A 12,820-nucleotide genomic window follows, 5' to 3' on the forward strand; every position below is an offset into this window, starting at 1 on the left:
AAAGTTCAAAAATAGGGGGGGTCCCCATACAATTTTTTTGTTTTGTGACTGACATATAGTACCTAAACCTAACTTACTTCCAGATGACCTAGAAGGATGAAATATTGAATCCAGCTCGGTAATTGTGTGTAAGCGTAGGAAAAAACCTAAAAATAAAAAAGTTGGTCCCCATTCAAAAATATATTCTTTAATTGTAGCGTTGCAACCGTTACAAGCAGATATTTGAAACTATCCCAATATATGTATTATTATATTTTCTATATAAAAGAAATATAAAAATAAAGTTAAGTCAAAAAATAAGTGGTGTCCCCATACAAAAAACTTGTAATACGCGCTAAACAACCGGCCAACGGTGTGTTGTCGGCGGCGCGCGGCACCACATAATTATACAAAGAACAGAAGTAAAAACCATGCAGCGGAAACACAAGAAAAAATATTAAATCTCAATACCTGCCTAGTTTTCTTTACAAAAAGTATTGACATCCCACCAAAAACATAAATGTAAAAAAGGAGAGCCAAGTTCAATACAAAAATTACGCTTGGCTGTGGGGTTCGCCGCAAAAAGAATGGAGATCTAAATGAGTGCCAAGTTCCATGCAAAATCCAAATATGTACTTATAGGAACAAAATAACATTATAAACAAGTATTAAACTCTATTTCTTTGCTTTATTGGATACCTATAACATACATACATACATACATACATATAATCACGCCTTTTTCCCGGAGGGGTAGGCAGAGACCACGGATTTCCACTTGCTACGATCCTGACATACCTCTTTCGCTTCCTTCACTTTCATAACATTCCTCATACACGCTCGTCGGTTTAGGGTGCTCTTGACCTGGCCTTTCTTCAGGATTTCCCCGATCTGATCAGAGAAAGTCCGCCGAGGTCTACCCCTTCCAACTCCCACTTCCACTTCTCCCTTATACACTCTCTTTGTTAGCCTTCTTTCACTCATTCTTTCCAAACATACCTTTCTCAATTTTTGTCACTACATCTACATTCAGTCCACACTTTTCCCTTATCACACTGTTCCTAATTCTATCTTGCAATCTCACACCACACACACTTCTCAACGCTCTCATTTCCACTGCATTCACTTGGCTCTGATGCCTCTTCTGCCATACCCAACTTTCGCTACCATACATAAGTGTAGGCACCAACACCCCTCTATGAACAGCCAACCGTGCTTTTTGCGACATCTTCTGGCTGCTCATAAAAGCGTTAAGTGCTCCATTCACACGATTTCCAGCATTCACTCTCCTTTCAATGTCTTTATCATGCTTACCGTCCCTAGTGAACAAGGTACCCAGATACACAAACTCTTTCACTTGTTCCACTCTTTCTTGACCAATCGAAATTTCACAGTTTGTCATATTTTCTTCCTTTTCAAATACCATTACTTTCGTCTTGCTTACATTTATTTTCATTCCTTTCCTTTCAAAAGACCCATACATTCCAGTAACCATCTCCTGCAACTCGTCACCCGATGACGCTAGCAATACCAGGTCATCAGCAACCCACTCATTCTCAGCCCACATTCATTATTTCTCAAATCATGCAAACTACTATCCATGAACCGATTAAACAGCCACGGTGACGCTACACATCCTTGCCTAACATCCTTCTCAATGCTAAACCAGTCAGTGTACGATCCGTTTACTCTCACACAAGCACTGGAATCCTCATAGAGCGATTTCAGTGCCTGAATGAGATGGCCGCTCAATCCATACATCGACAGTACCGACCAAAGTTCATTCCTCACCACTCTGTCATAAGCCTTTTCCAGATCCACAAAAGCGCAATAGACCTTTTGACCTTTGGCCAAATACTTTTCGGCTATGCATCGCAAAGAAAAGACTTGATCCGTACATCCCATACCCTTTCGAAATCCCGCTTGTGCATCCCATACTTTCTCATCGGTCTCTTTCACTACTCTTTCAATCAATATCTTTGCATACAATTTGCCGACGACGCTGAGTAAGCTAATGCCTCTGTAGTTTTTGCAATCCAGTTGTGACCCCTTTCCTTTGTAAAGAGGTACAATGACAGCCTTGCACCAGTCCCTGGGCACTTGACCGGTTCTAAAGCACATATTGAAAAGGCGATACAACTGACTTGCTACAATGCCTTGTCCAGCTTTCAGCATCTCGACAGAAACTTTATCATATCCCGCAGCCTTTCCTGATTTCATTCCTTTCAACGCTTTCACAATTTCAACTGGCCAAGTCAAATCTAACCTACTTTAAGATCTCACATTTTTTTTAAATAACAGCAATTGTTATAGGTATCCAATAAAGCAAAGAAATAGAGTTTAATACTTGTTTATAATGTTATTTTGTTCCTATAAATACATATTTGGATTTTGCATAGAACTTGGCACTCATTTAGATCTCCATTCTTTTTGCGGCGAACCCCACAGCCAAGCGTAATTTTTGTTGATATTTTCTGATATTTTTGCACGTCTTAAATTTAGGCCGAGGAAAAATACATTTGCATCGTGTATTTCAAAGAATTAAAAAAAATAATTTCCATTACTGTTTATAAAAGAAAAAATGTTTTAGTAGAACGGGATTCATAGTTAGGTACCCAATCTTAACTGATATTTTTGTTGCTGGCCATTGAGGTAGGTTATGTAAACTAGAGTCAGCATCGAGAACAAATTGTGTCCGCCATTTTCGGCGTTTGACGTCTGTCACTAAGGTGAAGAATAAGCGTATCTAGGCCAGAGACGAAACTGTTATGACAACTGCTCATATTCAGCCTACGTACAGGGTTATTTTTTTAATGACCTGCAATATTATACGACGTGAAAATATAGGTGATGCCGAGCAACTTTTCTAATGGGACCAACCACTAATTTTTTTATATTTTTTTATATATATCGCACGGGTGAAAACGAGGAATCTTTCCTAAAATATTATTTCTGTACAATTATTCTAAGTACATACTTGTAACACGGGCTATATTAATTTTTTTAACGATTCATCACATTTTCTACTTGATTCTCGGTAACAATTTTGCACTTACCACCCTTAATGCAACATAAATATATTATAAAATACGTTAAGTATATTATAACTGAAACATTCAATAAATAACGAGAAAAATATATCCCACCAAAAACATTTAATGTAAAGTGTTGCCACGACTAGGCGCATAACGCTTTTACACTTAAAAGTTATCAGATCCCGTAGTAGTCTCTTTTACTCTGTCAGTCCTAACTTTATAAGCTCTAACTGTATAAAGCCAACATCTTGGTATGATGCGGAAATGAAGCTCGAACTCGAAGTCGTACATTAGACACTGCATATAGTTATTTACGATACAAGTGCGGAAAAGAGGAAATTCGAAACGAGTGGCGATAAATTAAAACACGACCGAAGGGAGTGTTTTAAATCGACACGAGTTGCGAATTACCTTTTCGCACGTGTATCGTACAACGTTTTACAGTACATATGGCCCTTCAAACTTTTGACATCGCACGAAAAGTGCTATTTTACGCACTAGTGCGGGAAAATAGGACCATATGTACTGTAAATAGTATTTGGCGTGAGGCCCTAATTCGCCGGTCCACCGATAGAGGGCATATAACTCAATATCGATCATTTTTTAGTTTTAGTTATTCACGGCTAATAAATAAAGACGAGGTTTTAAATTTTTTTGCTGTTACAATATGTAAGACGATGTAGTTACAAAAACATTATTTTTTAATTTTCTCAGTTACCTACCCCCCAAATGTGGCCTCCATGTTTAAAATTCATTTGTTTACGTAAGATATCCGTCTTTGGGTCACGAATTTACATGTATACTAAATTTCAATTTAATTGGTGCAGTACTTTTGGAGAAAATGGGCTGTGACAGACGGTCAGACGGACAGACGGACAGACGGACAGACGGACAGACGGACAGACGGACAGACGGACAGACGGACAGACGGACAGACGGACAGACGGACAGACGGACAGACGGACAGACGGACAGACGGACAGACGGACAGACAGACAGACATAAAGACGCACCAGTGATCCTATAACTGAAGAACTGCGACAGAAAAGAAATGCTACTAGAAAAGTGGGTTAGGTTAGGTTTGAACTGCGACGCTTACAGAAAAGAAATGCTACTAGGAAAGTGGGTTAGGTTAGAACTGCGACCCTTACAGAAACGAAATGCTGATAGAAAAAGGTGACGAAGTGGATTAATTAATTTAATAGGATAACGATTATATCCAATATTTGCATTTGCATTGCAATATTTGATTATTAGTTTTTCATGCTCGAAGTTACTTGTCAACTCTGACGTATATTAAATTGTCAACTATTTTGGTGTTTGAAAGAATCAATTAGGACTTTCTAATGATCCTTGGAACATGGCGGATCGTGCTCCAGACATTTTTTTTATTTTTTACACTTTGCTGTTTAATGTATAATTTAGATAGCATATTATGCAGTGAATAGCAAGTGTGACGGTGCAGTTAATGAAGAATTCTTCTAGAAATACGAATAAGTAACCAATTCTTGGACATCATCCGGCGGTTCGTGGTCTCGGCCAATGCTATTTTAAGCTTAGAATAAATTTAAGAGTGGAAAAATTACTGTCTTGGTTGAGACTTGAACTAACGGCCTCTGTATCGATACTCCAGCGTACTGCCATCTGAGCCAACAAGACCTCATCCATAGCCAGCAAATCTTTCCATCATATTATGTGACTTGGAACTCCAGTAGCCGTTTAAGAAGTGTAACACTCTTACGGTAGATGTCGCTAGGGTCCCCTTGACCCATAATATGGTGGAAAGATTTGTTATTTTATATTTATATTATATTTTAACTAAATATTTTTTTTATTTATATTAAATATTTTTTTTAAATTTTGATACTTCGGAATACTGTCAATGTAATGCCATAAATGAATTCAGCAGCCCCAAATTTATACGAAAATGATACCAAACACGGCCTTAGCAGCTTCACCGATGTAGATAATCAAGATAAAATTGAGAGCCCTAAATAAACTTTCAAAAACGGATATCTAAAAATTATTCAAAATATCCAAAAACTACACTAAATAAAACTTGTAACAAATATTATCAGTTTTCGGTTTGTCTAAGTAGTCATGTCGTTAAGACTGAAAGTTTCCAAAATATAAGTGAAAAACCAAAAAAATGAGACCTTCTTACCCCCCCCATACCAGCACCGGGGCTACGGCCGGGGACTTTAGATATGTTCACCTCCTAACTAGTCCAAACAAAGTTACGGAGTCAAAAATTGTGTTCCTAGCATTTCCCTCTATACCTTATTATTGCTTGGCCTACTCACGGCGGAAAAGGATTTAGTTCCTCAGAATAAAATCCGCGCAATTTGCATTTACGTTTACCTATTTGCATACGCAATACGTATTTGCATTTACCTACTATTTCAAACTATCCATCATACATCACGCAAGCATAAAAAACATTAGTCAGTATCTAGTTTTTACTACAGATGCTAATGCGCCCAGACTTTTGCAGATAACCAGTTATATCGTTCAACAGGAAACAAGTACAAATCTGGGGGCACGGCAGTGCCCCCGCCAAGTCGAGCAAACCCCGAAGCGATTCATTCAAGCGATTTTCGACGTCCTGTAATTTTGTGCTGGCTAAAGCTAGAACCCTGAATTTTCAGTGAGATAGGGCTTAACATGCTTTAGATATATTCTCAGAAATATTCAATTAGAACTTGCAGTATAAGAATTATTGTACGTCAAAGTTCCTTAGGTTCGACACTGACACACTCACTCGCTCACTCACTCACTCACGATCATCATAATTCTAAGGTACTTCTAGCATACCCACAAGCTTCAAATTTTAAACGTAAGTAGTTTTCAGCTTATCAAGCCATAGAAAACCTAAAAATATTGCAATATCAGTCACGTTTTAAAGATTTAAGAACTGCATAAGTAAGTTTGTAATCGTATACAAATATATGGTATTACAAAGTTACTATTGCAGTTCCAACAAATAGTAGGTAAAGGTCTGTGATGTACGATGTGAGTATGAAGATGTGTATATGTAGTTATTATATGTGTATAGTACGAGTAGGTATGGTATGGCTATGAGTATGGTAAGGATATGAATAAGGCATAGGTAGAGCGGGTATGTTGTGGGAGTTGTAGGATGGGTACTTGGGTAGGTATTGGGTATTGTATGAGTACAAGTATAGTTTGGTATGGCCGTGAGTATTTTATAGGTATGAGTACGTGTATAGTGCGGGATGGTTATGAATATGAGCTTTGATAAAAGTGGTAGCTGATGTACAAGAAGTGGTACCCGAAAAGAAGCACTACCTACAAAAAGAGATGAGACCCCATCAAAAACATTGTCATTATACGTATTAAAAATTAAAGATATCTTATTGATACGGTTTAACACCTCTTGGCACTGACTAAAATAACCGACTTGGTTTCACATAACATCTCAAAACTTTTTTGCAGTAGAAGAATTGCATTGCGAGACTTGCATCTTTTTACATGTAGGTAAGTAATATGTTTTCGATGGGTACATTTTACGCATTGAGATAAATGTTAAGTCCACGATTTGGGAATTAATGCAACAATTTATTAATTTAAAATATGATTTATTCAAACCTGATAATTTAAAATCGCTTATGTGCCAAGTCCCTAAATTCTTGCCAGACAAGTCCTCCAAAACGTAAACTAAAGGCGACTTCTTTTCATCAATACGACACTGTTTAAACTTCCAAGTTTTTTTACCGAAGTACTTATCTTTGTCACTTAAAACATAAGCACATTTCATTACTACGTAGGGTCCCGTTTTTACCCCTTGGGTACGGAACCCTGACAAAATAGTTTAAATCTATAATGATCTATTAAAGATTAAAGTGAACACTATGGCATAGTGATGAAGTGTGCAGTTAGTAGATTCTAGAGTTAGACCAAGATAAGTCTCTATTAAATTGTTACGTAAGTATAATAACATTGCACTGGGTCTCTATTGTTTCCCAAATAAACAAACAAAATAGTTTTAAGCCATAATGTATTGTTTGTCCGAATTTTCGTTACGCATAATTGGTTTTTCTCAGAAACGCGTAACTTTTCAGGATTGCCATAAACCAAACCTAACCTAACCTAACTACAGAATAACCTTACGAAAATCCTGAAAAGTTAACGGTTTCACTTTTATTACTAACGATTATATGACAAACAATACATTATGTCATAAAACTTTATGGGAAACAAAGGGACTGGGGTCTGCGTGTGCTATCAAAATCGTTGCAGACTTGTCTCGGTCTAATTCTAGTATTACTGGGACTATGGCTGTTAATTTTATCGCCACCAAATTGTTTTGTCCACAGAGTAAAGAAAAGTCAGTGGGTCTGGCGGAGGAGGCGGAGCACGAGCGGGGGAACTGGACGGGCCGGTTCGACTTCCGGCTGTCGCTCCTGGGCGTCGGGCTCGGTGGCGCGCTGCACTTCCCCTACGCCTGGTACAAATACGGCGGTGAGTACCTGAGAAGGGAAGGAAATAGTTACGTTTTTTCACCATACCAACCCGAAGCAAATATTAAAATGTAAAATATCAAACAAAATCAAATCAAATCCAAATGAATGTTATTAAATATTTATCATCCAAAATCATCATTTAAAAATCAATTCTACCAGCATAAGAAAACAATTCAAAATTTGCATTTGATTCCATGATGAAGCCTTTCCGAGCTGGTGTGATGAAAACTTATTACCTTTGTTTTCAGTTGACTTACTTTTCAATGCCAACCATTGCATGGTTTTACCATAAACATGTGTGTACACTTAATTACAGAATTAATTATAAATTAATGCTTTAAACCAGCGGTCGGCAACCAGCCCCGGAGGCCCCTGGCTATTTTACAAGCTTTTATTTAGTTTCACCTGACCGTTGTCTGTCTGTCTGTGTGTGTGTAATCAAATCTTGCAATTTAAATTTGATCCACTTCCCGGTTTCAGATTGAGCTGAAATTTTGCATACATACGTAAGTCGTGACAATGCAATATTATGGTGTCATCGAGCTGATCTGATGATGGAGACCGGAGGTGGCCATAGGAACTCTGTGATAAAACAACGAAACCTAATTGTGTTTGGGGTTTTTAGAATTGTCTCGATGAGTATTAGTTGCCTGTGGAAAAAAAGTACATCATTCGCTTGCCCTTATCCCATTCATTTGGGGTCGGCGCAGCATGTCTTTTTCTTCCATGCCTCTCTCTCGCCCGTCATCTCATCATTCACTTGCGTTCGCTTCATATCATCTCTCACACAGTCCATCCACCCTTTTCTCGGTCTTCCTCTCCCATTACTTCCCTCCACATTCATTCGTAATACCTTTTTCGTCACATGACTTTCATCCCTCCGCATCACATGCCCGTACCACGCTAGGCGATTCGCTCTTACTTTTTCTACTATAGGTACAACTTTTAGGCTTCCTCTTATATACTCATTCCTTATCCTATCCATTCTTGTCACACCACACATCCATCTTAACATTCTCATCTCCGCTACATGCAACCTCTTTTCATCCGTCACCTTTAGGGCCCAACACTCCGATCCATACATGACGACAGGTCTTATGATGGTTTTATAAATTTTACCCTTCAATCGAAGAGGCATTCGGGCGTCGCAAATGGTTCCCGTGACCTGTCGCCATTTCATCCATCCTGTGCTAATCCTTGGGTACGGAACCCTGACAAAATAGTTTAAATCTATAATGATCTATTAAAGATTAAAGTGAACACTATGGCATAGTGATGAAGTGTGCAGTTAGTAGATTCTAGAGTTAGCCAGCGGTCGGCAACCAGCCCCGGAGGCCCCTGGCTATTTTACAAGCTTTTATTTAGTTTCACCTGACCGTTGTCTGTCTGTCTGTGTGTGTGTAATCAAATCTTGCAATTTAAATTTGATCCACTTCCCGGTTTCAGATTGAGCTGAAATTTTGCATACATACGTAAGTCGTGACAATGCAATATTATGGTGTCATCGAGCTGATCTGATGATGGAGACCGGAGGTGGCCATAGGAACTCTGTGATAAAACAACGAAACCTAATTGTGTTTGGGGTTTTTAGAATTGTCTCGATGAGTATTAGTTGCCTGTGGAAAAAAAGTACAGTCGGCGATAAAAGCTTGTACCAAAAATTAAATTTTTGCCAAAAACTTATTGTATGTATATTGACAAGTTACAATGTCTGATAAAGTCATAAATATTAACAAAGTGCGGCCCGCGTCCCTTTTATTTAGTTTTACCTGACCGTTGTCTGTCTGTCTGTGTGTGTGTAATCAAATCTTGCAAGTTAAATTTGATCCACTTCCCGGTTTCCGATTGAGCTGAAATTTTGCATACATACGTAAGTCGGGTGACAATGCAATATTATGGTGTTATCGAGCTGATCTGATGATGGAGACCGGAGGTGGCCATAAGAACTCTGTGATAAAACAACGAAACCTAATTGTGTTTGGGGTTTTTAGAATTGTCTCGATGAGTATTAGTTGCCTGTGGAAAAAAAAGTATTAGTCGGCGATAAAAGCTTGTACCAAAAATGAAATTTTTGCCAAAAACTTATTGTATGTAATATTGACAAATGACAGTGTCTGATAAAGTCATAAATATTAACAAAGTGCGGCCCGCGTCCACTTCGTTAACTGTTATGTGGCCCTTGACTGCTAAAAGGTTGCCGACCGCTGCTTTAAACCATGTAAACTCCTTTCCTCTGATGTAATTTTTTTGTAATCGATTATGAACGTTATCAAAACGTCAAGGAATATGGCGATGTACCTAATACATACCACGTTCGCACCATTAATGCATGGCTAAGATTAGAGGACGCTGACCTGCCCTAACAAGGGATATGGTGTGTTCTAGGGCGAGCGAACCGAGCCCTATAGTGTTAGCGGTACACCCCGAAATTCAGTGAAATGCTGCAAATGGTGTTAAATGTTATAATAAAATAAGTACTTAATTCTGTTCAATGTTTATCTTTTAATGATAGTTTTGTTATTAAGACAACCACAGCAACATAAACTATATTATATAAAAAGTTCCTAACGTAACAGGAATCCTGCCTATTTCCAACACTCCCACTAGGTATAGGATTTTAAAATAAATGTTAGCTTTAAAGTAAAGCATAGATAGTTTGGGAATTAGTGACTCCCACTATCTCGTTAGTATTAGGTATAAAGTAACATAAATGGTTTAGAAAATAAGACTCCCACTGCATATCAATCACCAGTGTTTATCGAAATTTCATATCCTTCTTTCATAACTTGTATCTTGCGATCGAAGAAGAAAAGCGGAACCAGTCTATTTCGCATTTCTGTTTTATCATTTGTTTCGTTGTTTGCTTCTTGGAAAATGTTTGGTTTTCCATAAGTAGGCTCAGCTTTAATGAAGTTTCTTCGCAATCAAAGAAAGTGTCAGTCAGATTGCAGTCCTCTGTTAGTTGGCTTTGATTTTGATCTAAGCTCTCACCAAATTTACTTTTCTCACCGGTCCACTTTTCATACGGGGTTAAAAGTTTGCTTGAAGTTTTGTTCAGAGAATATATAGCATCGTTGACTACATCAGTCCAAAAATATTAAGAATACTTAGCGTGATGCTGTAAGCCTCAAAGCGATTCCATGATCTTACAGATATCTTGTTCCATGAATGCATTTTGTCTTGTTATTTTTAGGCATATGCCAAAATTTCTCAGAGAATCCTTGAAATCAGTGTTGCAGTATTCGCCTCCAAAATTTGCATGTAGGACTTTGATTGAACGTCCAAACTTATTTTTCACCAGTCGTAAGAACTTCTTAAAGTTTTCGAATAGGCGGGCATTTTTATTTAACTTGTACTTTAAAGCGCGACTTAAGTCGTATTTCAGTAACGTCTAACCGTTACATTCCTGACAAAATGTATGGGATTTGACATTGACCGTCAGTTTTGTAACGATTCACATAGGTCGAAAATCGCGAAAAGGCCGCCAAAAGTCAACTTTCTAAAAGTCGGCTTATCGCAAAACTAATTAGTTCTCGAAAAACACCACACTATCACGGAATTAATCCCACCCCACCACCACCCTTATCAGTTACGTAGGTAATCTACTAGGTTCTGTTCTCAAAACTCAGTCATCAGATACGTTGCACACGTGGTTCTTAGCACTGTTATCCGAAGCAAACATTTCTAAGCCAATATTTATTTTTGTAGAGTTTATTTGTCAGTGAAAGTGATGGATATCGAAAATTCAGATAAGTTACTATTATTTTAAATTATTTTGAATTAGAAATATTTATTTTATGATAATATATAACCCACTAAACATGACCCTTCTCTTGATGAAAATGTTGTTATTTTTTCATATTCAATTGTGAAAATACTATGCTTCCGGGCCCGTCCCAGTGAATTTTTTTATATGTCATTCTATAAATCAACTATATCTTTGTTCTAGGTTCATCAAATGCCTCGGGTTCAAAAGTTGTGACTCGAAAATACCTGTTTGATAAGTTAAATGAGCAAAATTTTCAATCAATAACTGAAAAATTTGACTTTTTGGAAAATTATCTCCTTATGCGCTCAGGTGACGGAGATGAAGAAAAACCGGGCAAGTGCGAGTCGGACTCGCGCACGAAGGGTTCCGTACCATAATGCAAAAAAAACGGGAAAAAATGCAAAAAAAAAAAACGGTCACCCATCCAAGTACTGACCACGCCCGACTTTGCTTAACTTTGGTCAAAAATTACGTTTGTTGTATGGGAGCCACATTTAAATCTTTATTTTATTCTGTTTTTAGTATTTGTTGTTATAGCGGCAACAGAAATACATCATCTGTGAAAATTTCGGTTCGTGAGATACAGCCTGGTGACAGACAGACCGACGGACGGACGGACGGACGGACAGCGAAGTCTTAGTAATAGGGTCCCGTTTTACCCTTTGGGTACGGAACCCTAAAAAAAGAACATGAAGCGTAAATTTTCACATTTTAAATCAGAATTTAAAAAGAGATGGATTAAATCACGTCGCATTGTGGAAAATTTTCTGATATCTAATGAATCTTGGTTGGAAGGAAGCTCCGCCGCTCCGCCCATACGCTCTGGAAACAGCAAAGCTGTATATAAATTTGAATGAGTGGCATCCGATGACACCGATATATTATTATGCACAAAATACTGATCCATGCATGGCAGAATTACATATTATTGAAAACTTAATAGTTCCCTTTGGACAACTTTCGGAGGAAGCTGCAGAAGCCCAAAACAAACACTTTCGTTCATATCGTTTAAACTATGCCCGAAAGTTTTCTAGAGACATTTACCATAGGTTGCTTCTGACCTCCGATCCGCTTATCAGCAGTACGAGAAAGATAACGAAACCTCGATTTAAATTATTTCTGCCAGAAACTATGCAGCCATTGATTTCTGCTGAGCCACATAACAGGCCTATTCGGATTTCGAGATAATCACAAGATCTTGAGACGATTTAGAGATCAACTAGATGTACATTAGATATCGACTAGATGTGACTTCGATATCTAAGTCATAACTTGTCGAAATCGTTCAAGAGGACCTCCAGAATGGCGGAAACGTCAAATTTGACATATCTATCTTACAAATATCTTTAAATTTTCCGTATCGTAACTTGTTGAAGTCTAGTAGAAATCTAATTCATTTTCCGAATCGAGCCGCACAGTGTTCGATTTCCCTCAAAAAAATTCCCTATGCTGTTAATTGCATAAATCAATCAAGGAATGCATTTGAAATGCAAGACTAGAACACCCAGAAGTCTATTTCAAATACTTTTTTTATAAAAAATAAATTATATTTC

At 37.8% G+C, this 12,820-nt stretch overlaps 1 long non-coding RNA gene across 1 annotated transcript; it reads right to left on the reverse strand.

Moving 5' to 3' along the window:
* Positions 1-1,330: 1,330 nt before the first annotated feature.
* On the reverse strand, positions 1,331-2,220 carry LOC134805871 (uncharacterized). Its single transcript, XR_010146414.1, has 2 exons — positions 2,027-2,220; positions 1,331-1,990 (listed from the first exon to the last, which is right to left on the reverse strand). It is a non-coding gene; the product is annotated as an uncharacterized LOC134805871 (long non-coding RNA).
* Between the last annotated feature and the right edge of the window lie 10,600 nt (positions 2,221-12,820).

The sequence above is a fragment of the Cydia splendana genome, unplaced genomic scaffold (genome assembly GCF_910591565.1).
Source record: "Cydia splendana unplaced genomic scaffold, ilCydSple1.2 scaffold_71_ctg1, whole genome shotgun sequence".
Lineage (NCBI taxonomy): Eukaryota > Metazoa > Arthropoda > Insecta > Lepidoptera > Tortricidae > Cydia > Cydia splendana.